Source organism: Arvicanthis niloticus, chromosome 15 (assembly GCF_011762505.2).
Source record: "Arvicanthis niloticus isolate mArvNil1 chromosome 15, mArvNil1.pat.X, whole genome shotgun sequence".
Classification (NCBI taxonomy): domain Eukaryota; kingdom Metazoa; phylum Chordata; class Mammalia; order Rodentia; family Muridae; genus Arvicanthis; species Arvicanthis niloticus.
Genome location: NC_047672.1, coordinates 13898138 through 13923411, shown reverse-complemented (window position 1 = coordinate 13923411; position 25274 = coordinate 13898138). Strand labels below are relative to the sequence as shown.

Here is a 25274-nt window from a genome sequence, read left to right as displayed (position 1 = left end):
GTGCCTCTGGTCCGTCAGTTTCCTACTAAGACACAGAACTAGGCCTGGAAATGAGAGCCATTATTTCTGGTCACGATCCCAGCACAGAAGTAACTATATCTGTATAGTTAATAAAAGAAAACCAGAATTCAAACCTATTGATAAAGCCACTTACGTTTCGAGTCTCACAGATTTAGCATAAATGTCATCCCTACAAAGATAAAATTTGCCTTAAAATTAGGTGTCTTGGGTTATCTCTGTGCCCCTCAGTTCAAGTGGGCAGCCACTTCTTCCCTGATTGGCTTCTAGGACAGAAACAGGGGGATAAGAATCTTCCTCCTTGATTGAATGAGGAGGGTTTTCAAGTTCCAGGTGGGAATCATGTTTGCCTGAAATAATCCCATATTTTCTGAATAGGGCTGACAGGGGAGATCGAATTCTCAGTCAACAGTGGAGACTCCTCCAATCAGACATTTTCTCCAAACTAGCACTCTTCTCTCTGCATCATCACCTGTGTGGTCCCAAGAACCAGAACAAATCAGGGTGACGAAATACTCTGGTTAGAGAATCGGAGTTCCTGGGTTGAATGACTAACGCTGCCGCCTACATGGAAAATCAAGCATGGCCCAGCCTTCTCTTCCTTCTACCGTTTGTTGGTTATTACTTATTTCTCCATATCTCAAAGGAACCATTTATGAAGCTTGGTGGGATGGCACAGCCTGGAAGCTCCAGCCTCTGGAAGGCAGCCCAGGAGGAAGGCTAATTTGAAGCCATGCTGGGCTTCCTAGTGACACTATCTCAAAAAACAAAAACAAGGATGGGTGTGTGGGAGTGGGGGATACCAAAGCAGGTACACGCTTACCAGGCAGGAATACGTTTTAGCTTGGTCCCCAGCGCCCATGTTAAGAATTGTGCATAGCACCACACATCTGTAAGCCTGGCATTGGGAAGGCAGACAGAAGGATCTCTGGGTCTTGTGAACTCCAAGTTCAGTGAGAGACTCTGTCTTGAGATAGTGCTGTGGAGGGCATAGGGAAGATATTCAACACAGACCTCTGGTCTTTGCATGCACCTGCACACACAGAGACACATAAGACACACACACACACACACACACACACATACCCACCAAAAAAAAAAAAAGACACTTATGAGGCAGCAACATGGAGTAATAATGGGTGCCACAGTGAAGGACAGGTTTAAAAAGAGCAATTAGACTGGGAAACTTCCAGTATTGCACATCTGGAAAGCACCAGCTCTGTGCACGCTGCTGGTCCCCGCCCATGGCAAAGAAAACTAAGCAATGCAGACTCAATCCCAGGATGGAACCACTCTGATGAAGATGATGAGCATCGTGTGAATGAAAGGAAGCAGACACACCGCTGCTGGCAGGTGTGCTGGGTGGAGTCTAGAAGATGGGGCGGGGACTAGCTAAACAGAAAAAAGTGTTCCCTGCAAAGAAGGGAAGCTGGACCAAGAAGGTCACTTCCTGTGACTTTTCTCAATCCTGGCTTCAGAACAGGGTCACCATGGTAGGCTAGAAAACCCCCAAGCCTGACCCTACTTGATACTATTAATTTCTCCAGATCCTCTGGGGCCGAGGGCAAAAGCAGATTGAGAAGCTCACTAGCTGTTTCTGGGGTTTCTAGGGGGTTGAGCTATAGGCTCACGTGGTCTCCCACAAAGACAGGCAGGCTTACACTCAGAGCTTCCTTCTCTTCTTGGGGTGTTTAGTTTCACTTGTGCACCTATTGCCAGACCTATGCTGTGGCATCTAATTTATAGCAAATTAAAATGCAGAGCAGGATGTGACTTAGCAGTTTGAAGGGTAAGGAGAGAGAGCACCACCCAAGAACCTAAAATAGTACCTGGTGGTTTGAACTCTATCCGTGGGTGGCGTCACCTTCCCTTAACTGATGAATGCTGGGGTAGACAGGATAGAGTTTTAACAATTGGCAACTGCATACTGCACTCTATCATCTAACTAAAAAGACTATCAGCCGAGTCACTACGCAGAATGCATCTTTTAAAACTTCTCCATCTCCAACAAAAATGTACTTATCTTTTTTGAAATGTTAAAAAAAAAAAACCCTCAATGACTAACCCTCTATAAATACATTAACCAAGCGCTCAGACAAGAAACTAAACACTCCAGCAGGTCATGTATCAGATATACACACCTCAAGTTTGTCAGCCACCTAACTGAGACTTAAGCTCGGAGCAAGCTCTGTAAAACGAAGCTCCTGAGATGTACTGTGGATGCATTGGTCCCATATCACCGGCAATAATAAGCAATACCTTGTGAGGGAAACAACTTTTCCTGAATGTAGGTGGTGGGGCAGGGCGGGGGAGCCACATAGCAAGTTTACACTTCCCAGAAGGATGGCTGTGAGGGAATGAACAGGAGGCTTTTAAAGTTCAAGCTGGAAAAAGAAGGGAGCAGAAGTAGAAGCAGAAGGAAAAGACAGAACAAAGCAGAAGAAAAACCTGGGGTGGATTTTGGCCGCTAAAAGCCAAAAAGTTAAGAAAACCCTAGAAGCACCTCTGTTTCCAGGGTAGGCTATGCCATTGTTACTCACTCCATCCACTGGGGTGCAGTGTGCAGGACTTCCCTTATTCCCTTCTGCCTTGTCTTGAATATCTATAACCGCTCCAGGGGCTCAGGAGCTGGTGAGTTGTTCGGATGGCAACCAAAACACAGTGTGGTTTGGTTTTGTTTGAGATATCCTCATTATGTAACCTAGGCTGGCTTTGACCCTACAATCCTTCTGCCTCCCCGCGCTGATGATGGGAAAATGTCACCTCACTCATACAATGTCCCCCTGCTCCTCATGCTCTAGAAAAGCAGGTGTGTTACCAGTGACTTCCAGGACGATGTTAGGAATGGCCACACAGCTGCCATCTCAGAGTAAGCCGCTCACCCTTTAACTTGGTTACTGTACTAGTTCTGTTCACTCTTTGTTACCAAATATCTGCTGCTAGAGCAGGCTGGGGAGGGGGGACTGAACGGGTACGACATTGATTTGGGTCCATGATTGCTGTAAGATTCCAGCCCTATCACAGTGGGAAAAGAACAGCAGCAGAAGCTACTGTCCGGTACAGGCAGAACAGGAAGGGCAGGAAGCAAAAGGCCATCACACTCAAAGGTCTACTTTCCAGATCTACTTACTTCCAGGCCACAACTCCTAAAGGAACTTCACCCTTCATAACACCACCACAAGCTGAGAACCAAGCAGTCAAAGCATGAGACCATGGGGCACGCTTCTGATTCCAGCCACCATGTTCAAGGTAGCCAATACAAAGGCAACACAGGGGAAGGCATCTGAAAACAAACTGAGACAACCCCGGCTCATGCCAGCATCACATGTCAGCATACACACGTGAACATGTATGAACAAGGAAGTCTTCAAATGATTATAGCCCCTAGCCTACCCATGACCAGCTGACACTGAACAGGGCAGAATGCAACCCTTCTCAGAGTTCCGCCATCTGTAGAACTGGGGGCTAAGAAAACTTTGTCACTCTTGTAGCTTGCCAACCTATGGGAACTGAATCCACATCTAAAATAGTACTAATGGACCATGGATAAAATGAATTACCAACAACTGTTGCAGGAACTTCCCTGGTTCCCCAACCCAACCAAACAAACCAGGGTATGTTTTGCTTGGGGTAGAGCCTCATTATGTACCTAACCCAGGCTGGCCTTGAACCAATAATCCTTCTGCCTCCCACACGGTAGGTTACAGGTATATGCCACCACATTCGGCTTTATCTGAAGACTAGTTTTTTAACTGGTCATTCATGTTGGGGCATGCCTATAATCCCTGCATTTGGGAGGCTTAGACTGACCTGGGCTACACAGTGAAATCAGTCTTCAAAAAAGACCCTTGTTTTCTTAGCAGCTGGTAATGAACTGTCAAGTATGACTTTAAAACAAGCTTTATATACTGAATGGTATCACCCTCCAGCCAGAGCTTACCAGATTCTCAGGCTTGGAAAATACACATGAGCTTCCTATCAAACTATCTATCCATCTATCTATCTATCTATCTATCTATCTATCTATCTATCTATCTATTCAGATTCTGAGCTTCCTATCAGTATATATATATATATATATATATATATATATATATATATATATACTGACAGATTCATCTGTCCCTAATAGACTCCTAGAAGTGTTACTTTCTCTTTTGCTGAGCTAAACACCTGACAAGGAGCACCTTAAAGATGGAAGAATTTATTCTGACTTACAGTTAGAGAGCACAGCCCATCAAAGCAGGGAAGGCATGGAAGCTTACGTGGCTGGGTCCATAGTGTCGAGAGTCTGAGGCTGCTTGCCTGGTCACATCTCAGAGACTCAGCTCAGCGAGCAGCAAAGAGGAAGCCAGAATCAGCTATAACTCTCACGGCCCAAGCCCAATTGACCTACTTCAGCTAGGCCCCACCTCCTAAAAGTTCCACAACTTGACAAGGTGGTGGCATTGGCTAGGGACTAAGTGTAATACATAAGTCTGTGAGGGACATTTCACAATCAAATTGTAGCACCCTGTAATCTTGCCTTTGTGCCCTAGCGGTGCCACAGGCCACCTTGACCTCTACATGTGTTGATGGTTGCACTTAATAAGTCTTATTGATGTCCACATAAAACATTTCATTTGGAGAGTTAGCTTTGTCAAAGCTTTGGGATGTTTGTTACACAACACTAACTAACTTGCATCCCTGGCAGGCCTCTAGTCTAGGAAGTGGACATGGTGAGAGGATGGGACCATGGAGCTCAGTTAAGTGGGCAGCCACACCTACTCTCCTCACTACAGACTGTCAGGTTCCTTTCACCAGGAGCATCCTACTCCTGCCTGCAGGGGCAAACTCAGAAGAGAGCTCCTTGGCCATCACCGCAGGCCTCACCTGTGCCTAATACAAGTCCCTTAGGTGAAGCAAACACAGTCTAGAACATGGACCTATTGGCTGATCAAAGGGAGCATGTGCTGATAGTGACTGACAGTGTGGCCTTGAAATTCAAGACCAGGCACAATGAAGATAAGGAAGTCCCTTAGATGTCTACCTTCTGACTAGATTTCAGCATCTCTTGTGTGTTACATGGTGATGCCTTCACAACCGTTTATCCCAGATTGCGAGCACATTCTCAACCGGCAACTGAGCCTTAAAGAAAAATATCTAAGACATCAGGGTCAGTCAGTTAGGGGACAACAAAGAAGAGAATCCAGTTCTGTCCTTCCCAGCGAGGACATAAAGCCACTGGGAAACAGGGAGCTGAAGTAGAAGTTCTACGTGATGGATGCATTTAAATAACGATAAAGAGCAAATCTGTAGTGAATTACAATCCAAATGCCTGTTTCAGCCTATGGTAAAAACATGTAAACATGTAGGCCTTAGCTGCATGTAATCAAGTAAATCCTGTACTGCAATGATCTAGTCCCACCCCCTCCCAGGATACCCTGAAGGCTTATGTGCCCTAAAACCAAAGGGTGCCAAACGGGCCACAGGGAAAACAGTTTCATAGTGTCACCCGGGTGGAACTACTGAAACCAAGGGAAGGAGGAAGCTGATGGAGAGCCAATCATCAGAACAGAGACAACACCAAAGGGTCAAGGAAGGGGAAGCCCTACGTTCAGATCAGGGCTACTGAGCCCTGATGCTGACATTGGAGCCCTGGATCTGGGGGCTACCTATGAAATAAGCTAAATTTGGGTTTAATTTAAAATCATTTCAGACAGCTTTAGAACACAGTAGTCTAAGTCACTTCCCTCCTCTCCTTGTTACAGAATGCTCTCTCTAAACACTGTCCATTATTAACACAACAGTTGGTAATACAAGGTGAAAGACTGTCTTCCAGAACAATGATAACAACAAAAATGTCAGTGGAAACAATATCACCAGCTGCCAATTTGTAGGCAGCTGAAATTATTTACTCCTTTCCTTTATCTTCCAATGGCAACAAACACTTGCCCTGGCCAGCCAAGAGTCATCACAACAGAGAGAAGGAAAGGCCAGAGGCCAGCCAAGAACCCCCAGGCACCTCACAGAGTCCTGGACATTCATAAAGCTGCCCAACAGACATCATCATCAAACACATAAGAAATTCACCAAGAAAACAGCCCGTTTCCCAACATTCAGATTTATCCATAATTGATGGCTAATTTACAATTCAATCTTAGCCACTGCTCAATACATATTCCACTCCTGATTCTTAAACGTCTTCCCAGTCAGTGGACTAGTGACATTGACAAAGCTTAGCTCTCATGCACAATGTCCTGGGTTTAGTCTCCAGTCTATACAGGACATGCTAATGCATGTCTGCAATTCTAACACTCTGCAGGAAATGGAAACACCAGGATCACAGGTTCAAAGTCACCCTTGGTTACCATGACAGATCAAAACCAACCTGGAATACATGAGACACTGTCTCAAAAAAAAAAATCCCCATTTAAAACAGAAACTCTATAAATAACAGTCTAAATTGTCTTTAGAAGACAATTTGACAGGAGAAAAGTCGTGCTTTAAAATACTAACATAGGGGGCTGAAGAGATGGCTCAGCAGTTAAGAGCACTGACTGCTCTTCCAGAGGTCCAGAGTTCAATTCCCAGCAACCACATGAATGATGGTTCACAACCATGTGTAACGGGATCTGATGTCCTCTTCTGGTGTGTCTGAAGACAGAGTACTTGACCAGCAAGCAGCCTGTGGGTTATATCCTCTATACTAAACACACATACATGAGTGACAGTAGTTACCGTCCTGAAAAAGAAAGAATTCACAAACAAACTCAGAGTAACACACCCAAAAATTGTTTCAAAAAATTAAATCCACCAAACATCAAATTATTAAAATTATAATAAGTCATGGTTAAAAAGGCCAATGGTTGACAGCATGTTGATTAGAGCCACAGACATCAAAAAGACATTAAACTCTCACAGCATTAATTAAAAAACAAAAAACAAAAAACAAAAACTCAGGAGGAAACCATGGCGAGGATGCCATCCCCTGGGACTAGGGCCATCCTGTCTCCCACCAGTGAGGTGACTTCCATCCTTCCTAAACCCAGGAGAAGGCAGCCCAATAATAAAAAATGACATCACAGAACATCAGCCATCTTTTCCCCTTCGTTAAGTAAAACATATTTCATTTCAGAATACAGACTTTCCCACCTTACAGGGTTATTTCTCTGTTCATCTCTCCATACTGTAGAGAAAAGATAAACATTCACCATGAGGATTTCCTGGCTTAGATTTGGGGTGATAGTTTACTTTTTCCTTTAAATCTTTCTTCTGATTGATCTTTCAAACTTAAGGACATACCACAAAAGTAAAACTAAAATGGAAATCATTTCGTGGAGTTCATGTGGTCTCTTCTCCGAAAACCCTCTGCTTTCTCCCTCTTGCTTCACCCTCTCCTTACCAGCCTCGGGATCAGCTGCCCCAACAGTCTGCACTTGCTCACCCTCTGACTGTCTCAGTTCTTAGAGAAGCGTTGCAGGTCACGTAACAGGAGGAGGGAGGGGCCTAGTATCATTTCTGTGGCTGGCCATCAAATGCAGTAATGCAGAAACCTCAGGTGAGTGTTGATAAGAAGCACTATGAGGGCTGACTCTTCCAACTGACTGAAAGTATGAACGCCACCTGCCTGCCCTGGGAATCCCAACCACAAAGCTGTCACATTACAGGGGTGACACACACCCTACAGGCTAGTAGACTTACGGGAAGTGAGGCAGCCAGACCACTAAGATGCCAGGTTGTTGTCATTTCTATTTCCTCCCCTCCCTTATCCCTTCCCACCTCCTTCCTCCTCTTAAGTTTTTTTCTATTGTATTAGTCAGGGCTGTCAAAAGTCAAAGAACTTATGGAATGTGTGTGTGTGTGTGTGTGTGTGTGTGTGTGATTTACACATATATAAATATGTATATATAAATTTCATATACGCATATGTATGAGTAATTTATTGGAATGACTTACAGGTTACAGTCCAACCAATCCAACAATGGCTATCTGTGGACGGAAAGTTCAAGAATCTAGTAGTTGCTCAGTCTCACAAAGAACAGAACCTTCCTTCTGTGGTCTTTATATAGGCTTCCAGCAGAAACCTATATAATCTGTGACCCAGATTAAAGGTATCTTCCTAACTCAAGATCCAGATTAAATGTGCGTCATCCGGCCTTAAGAACTGGATCAAAGGCATGTTGTCTTTCTGCCTCAAGACCTGGATCACAGGTGTGCCCTCCATTTCTGGATTGTAGTTCATTTCAGATATAATCAAGTTGACAACAAAGAATAACCATCATATGTCTTAGTTAGGGTTTCTACTGCTGTGATGAGACACTATGATCACAGCAACTCTTAGGAAGGAAAACATTTAATTGGGGCTTACAGTTTCAGAGGTTCAGTCCATTATCATCATGCCAAGAAGCATGGCAGCATGCAGGCAGACATGGTGCTGGAGATGAAGCTGAGAGTTCTTGAAGCTTGGGCATATATATGTGTCCTTAAAACCTGCCTCCACAATGACACATTTCATCCAACAAGGCCACACCTACTCCAGCAAGGCCGTACCTAATAGTACCATTTCCTATGGGCCAAACAGTCGCACACATGAATCTACAGAAGCCATTCCTATTCAAACCACCACATCTGGTTAAGCAAATAACTTCTATTAGAAGTCGGGAGTGTGTGGATGTGGGTAAAGTGGGGGAAGGAAGAGTTCTCAAGTTTACAGAGTAGTCTGTGTGTACCGACACTTGAACTAGACAGTTTTCTTTTTGTAGGACTCCAGGATGCATCCGGTCATACCAAGTTTCTCTGCCTCCCATATCATCACTGGTTGCCCATGTTATTCTCTTCCACTGAAGAAGGCATCAGTTTGCTTTTCATGTGTCCAGCTCTACCCCTGGTTCCTCTGTCCCCTGTAGTCATCAGGGATATCGGGACAAATGTTGCAGAAACCTAACTTTCAGATGCATCACATTGCCAATTGTCAGATACCAAACAGAACAGACTTCCCAAGTAACATCTTGAAACCAACAACAAATCTACGTGTCTCATGTCCAAAATCCCAGCACTCAGGAGGAGGAAGCAGGAGGATTGCTGTGAGTGCATGGCCATTCTAGGCTATACAGGGACCACCAGACTCTGGGCTACAGAGTGACACCATGTCTCAAAAAACAAAAACAAAACCCTCCAAAACTAAAATAAGATAAAATCAAGTATTTATAGCCTGCAAGATAAAGTATTTTACAAGTGTTATGTACCTATATGGTGAGTTAGATCAGTTTGGTTGCAAATCCTAATTTAAGTTCTTAGTGAAATAGTAGACACAACTTCAATAAAACGTACTATCACAAATGACCCATTCTAAAAACAAGAGCCCAAAAAAACAAGAACCCTGACTCCTTACTCCAAACCACAGTTCTTACTCTGCATCCTGCTTATTTAAACTGCTAACTCCCAGGGCTCCTGAGCTCTTGGCAAGGGGGATGTCCTGCTAATTACCAGGACTGAAGGACTTTGGGTTGAGTCAGTAAACAAGACCCCAGTGGCACCCTTTGGGGCTGCTGCTTCTACCTACCCTCTTGAAAACAGCAATTACAACAATAATCACAAAACCCAAACTGCTACCTAGGATGAACTCATTCCTGAGCTATTTGGTAACATAATCTACTCTTTGAGGTAGCACCCATTTCTCAACATGCCTTCCACCTGACAGCTCTGTCTAGCTTTCGGATGCAATTATCCTGAGTCCAAAAAAACAACTTGGTCTCTTTAGGTAGGTGGTTTGCCCAGGATGGCTGTAACGGCTCAACAAGCACAGGCACCATTCTTTGGTCATGAATCAGGCTCACCTCAGCCAGTAACAACTCTGGGGTGATCTTTGTTCATTGTTTCATGTCTAGACTTTGGAGGGGTGGAGAATCAAGGAAAAGCATGGCTATTGCATGAAGTCTATCAGCTATATTTGGAGATGGGGACACACTTCCCTGTGGCCCCACCCTCCTTGAGCGCCCTCTCTCACATCTTTGTCCCTGCCCAACTTCCCTACTTCCCCTTTCCCCTTGTATTTTAAAGTTTATTACCGAGAACCAATCCTTACTAGTTGTCTCAAATTGGCTTAAAGAGGAAGTATCTGGATGTCATAAATATATCATTTGCAGAAAGTTATGCCACTTAAGAAAGCTACACATGTTAAGTCATATGGAAAATTATCCCACCAAATCTTGTGAAAAAGAAAGGATCCTTGTACTTCAATATTCACCCAAATGATAGAGGGGCTACATAGAGCACGCAGCATTATATTTCTGCAAGCAGAGAAGATAATAGGATCAACACCCGGGTTCACTTAAAAAGGTTCACTAAATGAGCACTTGCTATAGGTTAAGATTGGTGTGATAATTAATCAATCCTGATTGTCAGCTTAGCAGGATTTAGAGCCACTTCCACAGACGAACTCTTGGACATGCCAACCTGGGTGTTTTCAGAGAGATTTAATTGAGCTGAGGAGACCTACCCTTGTGGGTAGCACCATTTTTTTATCCCGGACTAAATAAAGGGAAACATAAGTGTAGTGCTATCACGTATCTCTCTCTGCTTCCTGACTGAAGATGTGATGGGACTGACATGAGCTACCTCATGTTCCTGCCATCTTTCCTCCTCTGCCACGATGGACTGTTCCCTCAAACCATGAGACAAAATAAAGCCACCTTTCTTTAAGTGACGTTTGTCAGGCATTTCATAACAGGAATGAGAGAGGTAACTTACATACTCAGTTCTAGACAGGTGTTGACAAACTGACACTACATCACAGGACATGTTCAAGATCCCTCAAGACAGAGCCATACAATGACCTTGGAGAGATCTTTTTCCATGGAAAAAGATTGGCGCTTAAGCAAGACTTAAAGAGCCACTTAACAAAGTACAAGAAAGGCTGACCTAGGAGAAGGTGAGGGAAGAGGCAGCCAACGAAAATTTTGTGCCTGGGATGTCTGGGCATCTTGCTAGGTGCTCTCATGTAATCTTTAGTTGCCAGGATTATCTTTTGATTTGGACTTTCACTTTAAGGGTTAGAACTCACTGGTCAAACTTTTATAATATATCCAACTCCATCGAAATCCATACTATTTACGGAATAATGAGGTCTGACCTGAAAGTGAATTCATGAGCTCTTCAAAGTAACGTTTCCAGTGTGACTCACAGCAACACAAGAAAGCCTCAAAGCATGGGGTGCAAAAGAGCAGGCGTCACTACCACATGAAAAAGTAATCCTTCCCAAATGGAAAGGACTCACACTTCTGATTTTGAAGTCCCTACAAAGCTGCAGGAAGCAGCACTGCGTGTTGACATAAGACTGCATAGACAGATCGGCAAGACTGACAGGCCGTCATGTTTATGGTCCAGCCAATTCTTTATTATGAAGAACAGAGGTTCGTTATTATGTAGAGCAGTGGAAGTACAAGGCAGAAGTTCGCATCTGACGGTGGCTTTTTGATGGCCTAGAGGAACACATGGCACGAGACAAGAGAGTATGCATGTACATATCCAGCAATAATTCATTTTTGGAGAGAGAGAGAGAGAGAGAGAGAGAGAGAGAGAGAGAGAGAGAGAGAGAGAGAAAAAACACCAAGGCAATTCAACAAATACTAGCTGGATGATATAAAATCTACAGGCAGAAGGATGAAGTCAAATGAAGTTAAAATTTTATATAATATCATATAAGAAATTAACTCAAAATGGACCAAAGACTTAAAACCAAGAGCTGGAAGTGCAAGGCACTTCCTGACCTTGAATGATGACTCCATCACTTTTGCTGTGAAGAGACACTGTGGCCAAAGCAACTCTATGAAAGAAAGCACTTACCTGGGAGCTTGTTACAGGTTTGGCTCATTGCCATCATGGCGAGGAGCACGGTGGCACACAGGCAGGCTCTGGGGCAGCAGCTGAGGGTTACATTCTGATCAATAAACAGAGAGACTCCAAGCCTGGCATAGGCTTTTAAAACCTCAAAGCCCACCACCAACGACACTCTTTCTCTAACAAGGCCACGCCTTCTTATTCTTTTAATATTTTCAAATTAGTGCCACTCCCTGGTGGATAAGCATCTAAGTATATGAGCCTATGGGGGCTGTTCTTATTCAAACCACCACAGATGAGGTGAGGTTTTCTTCTGTAGAACAGCTAAGTACTAGCAATAAATAGGGAGACAATAAATTAGATTGCATCAAAATTAAAGATGCCAGTTTTTTCAAAGGATAACATCAAAAGATGAATCTACACCCAAGAATGGAGAGACTGTGGTAGCTCATGTGTTTGGTAAAGTTCTGGTTTCCAGAATAAATTAATATAAACCATGTTTACAAATCAGCAGTATAAAGGCAACTTCTAAAAACTGAGATAACTACAGAAGATACAACAAAGAAGTGGCTGCCTGCTGGACACATAAAGAAATGTTCAGTATTATTGCCATAGGAATATAACTCAAAACCACCAAGACATAGTGTCTTATATCTTAATATGTAACTGCCCTATAAAGGGGCTATATCTTATATATTTCAGTATTGAACAGAAGCAAGTATTATGAAGGATATGGAAAAATGGAAATCTTTCTAACATTCTCATAAAATTGTATTCTTTGAATAGCAGTCTGACAGCCCATCAAAAGATTGAAAATGGAGTGACAAATGATCCTGCAATTCTGCTCCTAGACCCATCCTCAATAACATGAAAGCATGACCACTTATCCAAGAACATTCATGGCAACATAACTCACAGTACCCCCCAAAGTAGAAAGTATATGTCGTTAACATCTCTTGGGAGCTTTTGGAAAGTTTTTAAAAATCCTACCAACATTATTTTGAAAGAGCATGCTTAACTTTAAAAAAGAATGAACTTAAAATCAATGCAGAAGCCTGTGACCTCGTATCAGTCCATACAAAGCCCAATAAATCTATACCATCTGGGAGTCTGTGGAAAGCAAAGATGAAACAGCAACAGCCAAAGGTCAAATCAACTGCAACACACGAGAACGCTCATACAAATCACTAGGGACAGTCATCCTGAGACCCTCCAACCTTCTCTTGAGAAGCAGCTGGATAGTCACACAGAGAAACTTGGGGTTTCCATGATGTCAAAGACTTTCTTAAGTCTTGGGAGGGGGCACCTGTTTAGATCTCAGCAGGTCTATTTGAATGCCCTCAGGGGCCCAATTAAAACCCTCACCAATTAAAACCCCAATTCAGGAGGGATGTTAAAATGATCCTCCCACTCTGCAAACAACTGGCTGATCTCTGATCTGTACACTTCCTTTGCATTCAACAGGGATGTTATCCAACATTCAGGGTGGTATGAGGGGAGTTACCGCTCAAATTCTCAGAAAAACCCACCACCTAGGTTAAAATAGGCACACACACTTACACAGATTCACACAGACCAACCCTTTACCAGTCAGGAAACAGACAACTTAATGAGCTCTGGAGTCCCATCATCTTCAGTACAAAGCCCAAGACAAACAGAGCAAAGTGCATAAAATTCCAACTTTGGAGAATCAATTGTTTAAAACCATTTACTTATAGCCCAGCTTCTCACAGATGTTCGCTGGCTTGAGGTCACATGCCCAGGCCAAGGCAGACCCCAGCAGCTGTTGAAATGGACTTCAAACAGAGAGGTGGTGATACCTCCTTTAGAGGAAAAACCCCTTAGGGTTCAACTCCACGCTGCTGAGAAGTGGCAGCCTTCTGGCCACAGCTTCACGAGACGGAAGGAGCCCACGCCCTCTCTGGTCCCAGGAACTCTAGGCTGGAGGGAAAAGTGTGGGGCGGGCACAGTGCATGCTGGACCCCACAAGAAAATCTCCACAAGGGACCTTCGTCTGCCAGGGCTCCAGCTTGGTACTACCACCACATGGTTCTAAGGTCACCCTATTTGGAAATGAAAAGATACATGAATTAGCATTATGGGATTTTAAACTACAACATTCACACAGAAGGTCAAACTGCTGGATTTCTCAAACTTGTCATGTGATGTTTGTTCTGTACTCTGTCGGCAGCATCTAGACCTGAGAGTCTTAGTTACTCTTCTCATTCCTGTGACAAAATGCCTAACAATGGTTAACTCAGAGAAAGAAGGACATGCAGGAGATATATCTAGCCAGATATAGAGGGGAGTGATCTTTCTGATAAATCCTTTTTGAATCTGCAAAAGCCGGCACTGCCCACAAAGGGAAGAGTGGGGATTTCTGAATCAATAAAAGGAACCAAGTGAGGCTCCCTAGTCAGTGGCTCTACTTTGTGGCAAACTGACATTAAAACCAACCAAAACTGATGATAACCACAATACCCATACACTCCCTACTACATGTCATGAGAAGTTCCACAGACGCAACCAAGTCCCCCTGTGATACAACAGCCCGTGGTGGGCTGCACGGTAGAGAGCTCAAACTTGGGTGTTCCAAAGTGAGGCTTGCCCTGGCCAGCAATGTGATCTCAAGCTTATCTGCCTCCTGGGGCCCCGATGTTCTCAACCAGAGATCAATTCCCTAAGCAGGGAATCACATGGCTACATAACCATAACCAGGATAGGCATGAACATAACATTTTTCAGGGGACACCATGAACTTCTGGAGTTTTTTTTTTTTTTTTTCTATAAACATGCAGGAATTAAACTAACTCCAAGTGAAGGTTGGTGCTTGGCAGCCATGGCAGCCTCTCCCCCATCTCCATCACCCTATTCCCTCACATCCAGTGAGCCACCAGCTCTGCCCCGGCCTTAGTCTGGCATTCTCTCAGCCGGAGCACCTGCTTCTGACTCACAGCCTCGCTGCCAACACTAATATTTGTTCCAAATTCCTCAGCCTGGCTTCAGTTTCCAGGTCAAGGATTTTCTATTCACCCCTCTCCTCCACCCTACCCTCGGAGTGAAAGGAATAATAGACCACCTACCCCAGGAGAACCCCAGAGTCCTGTAGATTCTAAAACCAGATTTTACCTTAGGCTAATGTCAAAGGAGAAAAGCAGGGAGGCAAGAGAGAAAACCGGATGATGAAGAGCCTGAAGTGGAAGCCCTGCCTCCCTCGTGTGGAGCATGAGGGGTAGGAAGGACTAAACGAATCATCTTCACCTAGAAACAAGAGGTGTCCCATTTACTGTGGAGGTGACTGATGACCCAGGTGTCCCTGAGCTTTCCTGGCAGGGCAGGAAGCAAAGCTGCCCCAGTCCACGGTGCCCACGGTGCCCACGGTGCCCACGGTGCCCAGGACAGACTGCTCCCCGAGCTCCTGGCCTCTCCCCTACCTAACCCCTCCCACTCCCTCCACACCTCTACTGTCTTGGTGGCCGCAGGACACAGGCAGCCCCTGAGTTGACTAGATCTTCTTTCTCAGATTCTGAGAGCTGGACATGGAGAGCAATCAGGCTCTGATGACTGCTGAATTTAGACAACCACTGGAACCTGAATGGTAGTTATTACAACCCAAGTGTGGAGAAAGTAGGGAAAGGATAGTGGCAGAGAGAAAGTCACACTGAGAAGGACAGGACAAAAAGAAGAGAGATGAGCCACCCAACGAACCAGTCAGACAGCAGAGTGGTGTGTGTGTGTGTGTGTGTGTGTGTGTGTGTGTGTGTGTGACACCCAACAATGAGTGGTTTGGTGGGAGGGGGGAAGAAGTTGATAGTCTTTCTGCCTCCAGGGGGTCAGAGTGACCTCTCTCTCTCTCTCTCTCTCTCTCTCTCTCTCTCTCTCTCTCACACACACACACACACACACACACACACACACACACACACACCCTCGGGCTGCTTTTCCGGGGAGCTGAGCTGCCACTGAATAATCTCAGTAAGAACCCTCCCATATCTGATCCCCTTTCAGTTATTTAGAAAAACAGTTTTAAATGGCAGTGCCCAGTGAAGAGAAGGATGAGAGCTGACAGATTGGCAAAATATCTGGGGAACCTGCTGGGCCAATAGCAAGAGTTTATAAACATGGCCTCACCTTTGGCTCCGTATTTATACTAGAAGGAAGAGTGTGTATACAATCGCTTGAGCAGAGGCAGCAGCAAGTTAAACAAAGGCCAGACTACATTCATTCATCCAGCAAATAATGAAGCCTCTAAGATAAATGGTTATGGCTAGAGCAGGACATTAACAATATCAAGCTGCCTCCCGCCCTGTTTTTTTTTCCCATTTCCCCTACGTAGCACCTCGGCTGCAGGGAACTATGAAACCCACACGTGCTGCTTAGGATTTTTTTTTTGTCAACACAACACAAACTCGAGTCTTCTGGGAAGAGAAAACTTCAACTGAGAAAATGTCTCCATCAGATTGGCCTGTAAGCAAATCTATGAAGCATTTTTTAAAAATTTAATGATTGATGCGCCAGTGTCCAGACCATTGTGGGCGGTGCCTCACCAGGACAAGTGATCCTGGGAGGAGGGGGGTGGGGAGGTATAGACAAGCAAGATGTGCAAGCCATGGGAAGCAAACCGTGAGGAATGAGCCAGTGAGCAGTCTCTGCTTCAGGCACTGCCTCTGATTCCCTGACAGACTATGATCTGCAAGAGTAAGAGGGATAACACCACCCTGCCCCAAGTTGCATTTGATGATGGTGTTTTCCCACAGTAGTAGAAGGCAAACTCGAACAACACAGGACAAGAAAAACAGACACAAGAAAACATCCAAAGGGAAGGAAAGAGTTTACATCCCATTTCTCCCCTTTCACGCGGTCTGCATTTCCAATATTTCAATATTCAATTTTCAATAACAGCTTATTCAAGATTGCATGCCCAGATATGTAAAATAAAACGAAGGAGAAGATCTGTGAAAATGTATCCCTTACATGCTTTTATGGGAGACAGGGATGCTGGAGTGTGAATCCAGGGTCTCAGGCATGGCAAACACACATGCTACCACTGAGTGATGCCTGGGTCTAATGTAGCCCAGGCTGGCCCTTGAGCTTGCTGTGTAGCCAAAGATGACCTAGAGATCCTCTTGCCCCTACCTCTCAAGGACTGGGGCTCCCTCATGAACTCCCGTATGATTTTGTATTTGTTGTTATGAAGTTGGGATTTTCCTAGCTCACTGGTGCCAGGATGGGTTTCTATGCAGAATTACTGAATCTGGAATCATCAGCCACTCATGGTCCTTCTTCACCATGTCATGGTAACATTATTTGTTAAACATTTCTTCCATGCCTGCCTCTATGTGTAAGGCTAAGTTTACTCTCTGCTGGGTGAAGGTTCGTTTTCTGAGGCTTTTCCACTTTTAAATGTTTTGTTAATGTCAATTATCTTCAAGCTAATCAGCTCTTCTGAGGCCCAAAGGAGCAGCTGGACAAGCTGACTGTGGCCAGGAGGCCCTGAGATGTCACAGGATCTAGAGCTCTGGAGGCCTGGAGCTGCTCACACTCCCTCCTGGAATGACTGTGCCATGCTCACTTTTCTCCTCCCACTATGAGCACCCTCTTCTGTCTCTATGTGTGGCACATGAACACACACACACACACACACACACACACACACAGGAGGGGTTTGGATTTTATTTTAAGTCCCACTGATGCACAGTGTTGGAGAAAGGAGCCACTACTGAGACAGAACTCCTGGTATGGTCTTCACCGAGCCACAGTAAGCTACTCTTCTCTGTGAGCCCTATAACCCATCCCAGGAGCCTGTGTAGTGCAGGCCAGGAAGGTTTGAGCTGACATGGATGTGCATACCTGACTTGGTTACTTATTGTCCAATCCTTGGAGCATTGAGGATCATGTCTCCTTGCTGTAATGCAGACTGGTGTCTTTTCTAGAACAGAAGAAACACCCCAACTCCAGTGTAAGCACCCCAACTCCAGCACAAGCACCCCAATACTGAATGAAGCATCTCTGAGGCCTTGCTGTCTCTCTCATAGATGGCAAATCCACCTTCTCTTCAAAGGCGAGTGGGCAGGCCTGATAGGTTACAAGTGAACACCAACAAGGCTAGCTTTCCTTCTGTGCTAAACCAAGGAGAAAATCCTTCAGGAACAGTCTCAGCTTCTAGGGGCTTAGAATGCAGCCTGGCACACTTCATTGCCTGTTTCTTTCTCTAGCTGTAGCCAACAGGGCCATGGGTCTCTGTTAGCGATGAAAACAGGAAGTGAGATGGGCTTTCCAAACATCGCAAACGAGCAGGCTTTCTTCTTCATGCTTTAATGCAGGTAGAACTGAGAGAGCAGCTAGCTTCCCACACTTCCATGGCCACTACCTTACCCATTTTCAAACATGGAAAAGGATGACATGAACAGAGACTTTGGTTCCCACAACTTACATCTGAGGCAAGATGGCTGACCTAAGGCTAAGAAGATAAAGCTCGTGGCTTCACACAGATGGTTCTTGAAAAACTAAATGGAACCCTTGCCGGCCTTTTCTGTATAGGTGTGATGGAGACAGACAAAACTGGCTAGTGGGTGAGCTCCTAAAACACGCTATGTGTCAGTAACTGGAACCAACTCTCTTGTGTGTGTGCACTTGTGTGTGCATGTATGTGTTACACACACATGGAAGCCAGAAGAGAACATCAGGACCATTCCACTATTGATCCCTGCTTTATTCCCTTGTATTTGGGTCTTTTCTTTTTCACTGAAACTTGCCCTGGTTCCCCTCCCCCACACACACTAGGGTTACAGACATGTGTAGGACCAGGCCTGATTTTTATGTGGACGCCGGAGATTCAAACTCAGGCCAGCATGCTTAGATAGCAAGTGCCCTTAGACTTCTCCCAGCCCTGTAACAATGGTCTTCTTGGTATTCAGAATGGAGGCAGCCTACGTGAGCTATTCACAGCCACGGGGCAGTGTTGATAAGGTAGATACCATTTCATACAAAGCAGTGTGGAAACGGGGCATGACCTTTGCTTTCTCTCAGTTAGGCATTAAGAAGGGTTGAGGAGATGTGGGCACTGATGGCTACTCACTTAGCTTTCCCACACTGAGTCTCGGGGTTCCGAGAGGCACAGGACAGGGGAGCACTCTTGAGGGAACAATGCCCCATTCTCTCCATCTCGGTCTCACCTTCGGGGACTCACTCAGCTTGAGTCCTGGACATCTCAGGGACAGCTCTGAAGCAAGGAGCTGGCAGGGGAATTGGCAGAAGGCAGACATATATTTTATATGCAGTTTAGAGGTTTCTGAGTAGCATTTTTCTAAGCTCCAGGCTTATGGGATTTACATTTTATGACTCAGAACACTAACTGTGATCGCCAACGTTCTTATTTTTAGACTTTTTAGGCAGAGAATATGACAATAAATTCTACCTACTCTTTCTACAAACCTCCACTTCCTCCAGGGAACAAAAAAGCACTTGGCATTTTCTGGGTGTTATTTTATTTGCATATACAGGTATGTAGTAAAAAAAAAATGGCAAGTAAAGAATTAATAACTGGATCTCAAAGTGATTCCTACAATTGCTGCCTAAGTTGGCAAAATATCCCAGGGGTACAGAAATAACTTATGTGCATGGGTGGACTGTTCAGTTTCCTCACAGCATGCTGGCTCCCAGTTCTGTCTGTCTGCTCAGACAAGTGGCAAGGGACAGCGACAGAAGGACCACAGTGTGACAGAAAAGGAGACCGGAGATGAGTCAATGAGATCACAAAAGTATTTTATGCTTTAGACCAATAATGCTTTGACCCCCCACTGCCTTACCTGCCCTCTGTTCTTTTTTAAATAACTTTTATTAAGGTATAATCTATAAACTAAAATGCACTCCTTTTAAGTGTCAGTTTGATGAGTTTGTAACAAATATATCCACCTACATAACCACCGATTCAGTCAAATAGGGAACATGTCTCATTCAAAACCTCCCTCACAGTCTGTGGTGTGCCAGCAGCTCCACACCCAAGTCCTCTGTCACCGCTATCATGTGACTTGTCCTAGGGCTCCTTAGCCCCAGGATAATGCAATGTATAAAGCTTGGGTCCAGCTTCCTTATCTCGGTGTCTACAAGTGTCAGTCAGATTCCCTGTTCTAGCGTTTCCTTATTTTAGTCTCTCAGTGTATACCAGTGCAATTTATCTGATCCGGGCTGATGATCACATGAAGGCTGGATTGTCAACATTAACCTGCTATGAACATTTGCATAAAGACCCTTCTCCGGGGCAAATGTGTTGGCACGGAGCTTAGGCCACTGGGTATGTTTAACTCTACAGACTGCAATTTGTTTTCCAAAGTGGCTGCACCTCTTTATGCTCTCATGACTGAGGACAACGCTTGGAATGACAAGCTTCAGGCAGTCATGTGGATGAATATGTAAGTGAACTTCCCTGAGTTTAATTTATTAAATGTAAAAGTTTAAAGCATAAACTCTGTTTTGTTCATCTTCATGAAAAAAAAAAAACGCATCCTTAGGGAACGGGGCAAATTAGGTATAATTAACAATGGATCAGAGACTGGGGGCTTGAATGTGGTGACCAACTTTCTCACTAAAGAGCTCTCTCGGGTGTCAGAAAGATGAACTATCTCATCTCATTTATTTTTCCTATTAGTGATAAATAATTAAGGAAAGAACCATCTAGATGGCTCCATTGGGAGGACGTGCCTGCTACCAAGCCTGATGACCTGGGTTAGATTCTCCAGACCCCATATGGTTGAACAAGGGAACTAAGTTGTCCCCTGACCTCCACATGCATGCCCCACCCATCAATAAATAAATGTAAAATAAATAGGTAAGTTGGTTCAAAATAAGGCTGAAGATCTTGTTATAAATCAGTTTTTGCTGAAAATGCCAGAGTCCTTCCATAGCCCAGCACTATTCTGCACGAGTCCCGTGGTTTTCAGAGAGAGTTGGCATACACCCTAGTCAGTGAGGAAGGACTAACTCCCCCATTACACGGACATGGACTAAGACTCCATCAAGAAAAGAAGCTTCATTTGGTCTTCCAGCTGCATTGCTGATCCCTAAAGATTATGTCCTCTCTCTGTTGTGGTCATCTGAATTTAATTTCAAATTATACCTACTTCTAAAACCCTCTCGGAGTCAAGATGCAGAAGCACACACCTCCGGCTAGTCACATTTTCCTTCTGAAGCCTTCAATCGCACAGAATGACCCCGGTGTCAACCTTTGCTGCTGCATTTCTCTGTAGGTGAGGTAACCCTACCAGCTCACAGTGTAAGAACCTAAGCAAATGCCAGAAGCCATATTCAGTCTCTTGGTTCACATAAGGAAAGGTGGGGTTAATGGAGTGGGCAGAGCTGAGGAGGAGGGCAGGAGCCATGTGTTCTTTACAGAGAGCCAGAAGGAGTTGAAGGACTGGGTCAGAGGTGGCCAAGGGTGGGAGCAGAGGCCCACCAGGACACCAAAGGAAATGAGGGAGCTTTTTTTTTTTTTTTTTTTTTTTTTTTTTTTTAAGTTTCAAAGATGTAAGTACTAAAGAAAAAAATGCAACTAAAACATCTGGTGTTTGGAGATAGTAGAGAGGAAACTTTGACATTTTTTATCTTCAATTCCTGTCTAAACACACAAATCATACATTGTCTAGCCAAGATTCGGAATTCACTAAACTCACCATATACTATCAGAAACTGAATAAGCCTTTGATCACTGATGACAAAGATAAGGGCTTCAGTGGGAAGTCCATTTCACATGAATGGAGAAACTCACCTTGCTGGCTAAAAGATGATGTATTAAAAAGAAATATGCATATACTTTCAGGGACCTTTACCCAAGGAAAAATGGAAGATAATCTACCTGTAGCTGCCAATCCAGGTGACCATAATCTTTCTCGGATCACTACTTCCTGAAGATCCAATGACAGTCAAGGTACATTCCCTCCAGAAAAGTGACCATTAAGTTAAGTTGGTCCCCTGAAGGTCTGGTGATGTCTCTAGGGTTTAAAGGACCCAGGTCTGTTTATTTACTCTGAACCGCCATCTCTCTGTGTTGCCCAGGCTAGCCTCAAACGCACAGTCTTCCTGCTTCACTCTCCCTGTAGCTACGTCTGACTACAGGCCTGTGTCACTCTGCCAGTCTCGGGCCCTGGGTTAAATGAAGGACCCGTTCACCAGCTGAATTCACCGGGGAGATTTCACTGACAATATTTCAAACAAAACCAATATCTGGAAACAAGGAAACAAAACTTCCCTCCAGTCCAAATGCCAAATCCAAGTATGACTGGATATGAAGATGACTTTTTTTTTAACTCCAAAAATTACTTAACATTCTCACAGGAAGTATGTGTTCAGAGACAGAAAAAGAGCTGTGGGAAGACAGACTGCCCCAGATGTCCGTTCGCCCGGCATCGCCCCTGCACATCCAGGTGAGCCGGCTTGTCTGCAGTCACTGGGGATGCACTGTCAGAGCCTCATTTCTAGAACAAACCTATTCTGAAGGGGTCGTTCTCCGTGGGACACTAGGGAAAGAAAGTGTCTGGCTAGAAAAATGTGCAAGAATAAACTGCCAAGTGTGACTGGATTTGGAAAAAGAAAAAAAAGTCAGACTGAAAAGAGACAGGGAGGATTTGAGAATTCTGGATTGTGAAGTGGGTTCCTATCTGTAGTCTCCAGACTAATAGCACCCATTATGTCTGGCTCCAGTCCCTAGACCACAGACGTCTATCTCAAATGGCAAAAGGTACTTAGCAGACACAGTGAAGCTAAAGCCCTGGAGTTGGGAAGATTTTCCCAGACTCTCCAGTTGGACCCTACCTAAACAAGAGGGCCCTTTAATAGGAAACAGGGTGCACATTGGCAATGTAGTCACAGGAGCAGAGGAACAAAAGCTGGAGTGACATGAGACCGTTAGCCAAGAACAGCAGCAGCCTCCCCAGGATGAAGAGCACAGGGAGTGTGGTCCCTATCAGAACCTCTGGGGGACACCTGCTTTTCGGCATCTGACTTCCAGAACTGATCCATTAGAGCACCAGTAAGAAATGAATGTATTGCCTACCTCATGTTCAAGGGGGTAGGTGAAGAAAGGTGTGAAACAAAATATAGAAAAGTGACTTCTGCTAAACAACAAACACTCCCATCAACCAGGTAGAGCAGCATACACCTACAACCCTGGTGCCCAGGATGATGAGGCAGGTGGATTGCAAAGGCCAGCTTGGCTTTACCTAGTAAAACCTTAGTTCAAAAAGAAATGAGCCTAGAACAACTCAGCTGTGAGTCTGAGCCAGCAGCAGGTGCAGGGCTACAAGGTTTAATGATGATAACTCAGACAATCAGAAAGCCTAGGCCTGGTTCTCTTTCCTCCATATACAGTGATGTGCCCTTAGGCAAGCCCGTAGGTCTCAGTGACTAACCAATATTCAGAGCCGATGAACTCTAATGCCTCTGGACGATGGCAGCAGTCTAGGTCTAAGCTGTGGTCTGTTGGTATCATCAACCAAGTCCAGCGTGTCTTCTCTCAGGTCGGAATGCTACTTCGAGACTGGGCACACTGTCCCCACATCCAGTCTCTGAGCTTAATGAGATTTTGTCATTGCCTCCATGATGGGACTTGAAGGCAGTCCACCTTCTCATCACTAAGTCCTACACTCTTTTCTGACAAGGCCACACTGTGGGCCGTGGACCTGAGATAGGCTTGCACACTCCAGTGAGGGAACACCAACACATGAGAGGACCACGAATATGTGAAGAAAAATGCAAGGAGACAGGGAGTTCTGGGGTCTCAATGCCATCCCCCCTGGTTTTCATAACATAAAATCTTATCACCAATTTGATGGCAGTGGGAGCTAGTTAGGACATCCATTAGGTTAAGAAGGCAAAGCTCTCAAGGATAAGATCAATATCTCCTGCTCAAAAAAAAAAAAAATGGGTCCCAAAGTGCCACTTACCCCTCCCACCTAGTAAAGACACCCCCAAAAGATCCAACCTATGAATCAAGAAACATACTCTCAGGAGATGCGACTCTAGCTGTCACTTTGATCTTGGGCTTACCAGTCTTTGGAACAATGAGAAATAAATTTTTGTTCTTTTTAAGCTATGCAATTTTTGGTATTTTGTTGTAACAACCCAATCTGACAGGTTGATGGAGTCAGGCATTTGTCAAGAATGGCATTTCTGAGGTTCCTTTTTAAAACAAGAGAAACATTTCAAACTCAAAGTGGTCCCTGCAGACAGACAGCCCACTCTGGTGAGATGAGATGCCCGGCTGTAACCAGTCAGCTGCCTTCCCATCAAACTCAAATTCCACACGTGACCAACGGATGCTGCTGCAGCAACTCCAGGCTTCACGGTTCACAGGAGGAGAATGGACAAGCTGCTGCCCAAAATAGTTTAATAAGGCCAGCAATGACTCACAGAGTGACAACAGGCCGAGCCAACAGATGCCTGCACAGGGCAGCCCAGCCGAGAGGGAGGCTCATGGCACAAAGTTAAAATGGAAACTCAAGGACAGGAACACCCAGCTATAGACCATGAGAACCACCAAAAACTCCGACAGAGTCAAACAGGCATTTCAGCTTCATAATCATTAACACAATTTTTGTGTCAAAACCAACAGACCCATGAATGTCAAAAGCAACTAACTACACGTGTTTACCAAGGAACGTACCCCTCCACACACACAGTGGACTCTGACTAGGCCCCATATTTACTCTATAATTGTCTGTGTGTAACATTTTCCTTTGTGTATGAATAACTATGAAGAAGAAGAGGACAAAACTCCCAGACATCAGCAAGGACAACAACAGGCATGGCTTAGTCTAATTCCCAGAGTGGACCCACCCACAGTGTGACTGCTTGGATCATTGATCATATTTCCCATTCTACTGCTATTCCAGAGAAAAATGAGTCACTGCATAACACTGTAAGCTGTTTTTTAGAGAAAACAAAACAACAGCAACAACAACAAAAGGCCCGTGGGCCAGTGAGAAGGCTCGTCAGGTAAAGGTGCTTCCTACCAGGCCACACAACCTGAATTTGATCCCTGGACTACACATTGTGGTAGGAGAAAATTGAGTACCACAGTTGTCCTCTGACCTCCATGTGTATGTTCCATGAATGGCACATCAGACACACACACACACACACACACACACACACGCATGCACGCACACACACACACACCGAACATCCACAGGCATATATGCGCAGGCATATGCACACATACACACAGAGACCTAATGTACGACAGGTTTACAATGGAAACCTGTGAGAAAGTAATTTTCTCAGCTGGAACCAAACGAAGGATCAGAAGCAATGGAAGAGAAGTTCATCCCAGAGTGCCGTTTTGCTATGAAAGTCAAATCTCACACTGCAGAGCAGACCTCATTTAAAAGACACCTGTATCAATCATTTAAGTAGGTTTTTATTTTGAAAATCCCACAGATAAA

General features: G+C 44.7%; 1 protein-coding gene across 7 annotated transcripts in view; it reads right to left on the bottom strand.

Annotated features, from left to right (window-relative positions):
- Osbpl3 (oxysterol binding protein like 3) overlaps positions 1–25274 on the bottom strand; it is a 172530-nt gene that overhangs the window by 94811 nt on the left and 52445 nt on the right. The window lies entirely within an intron of this gene.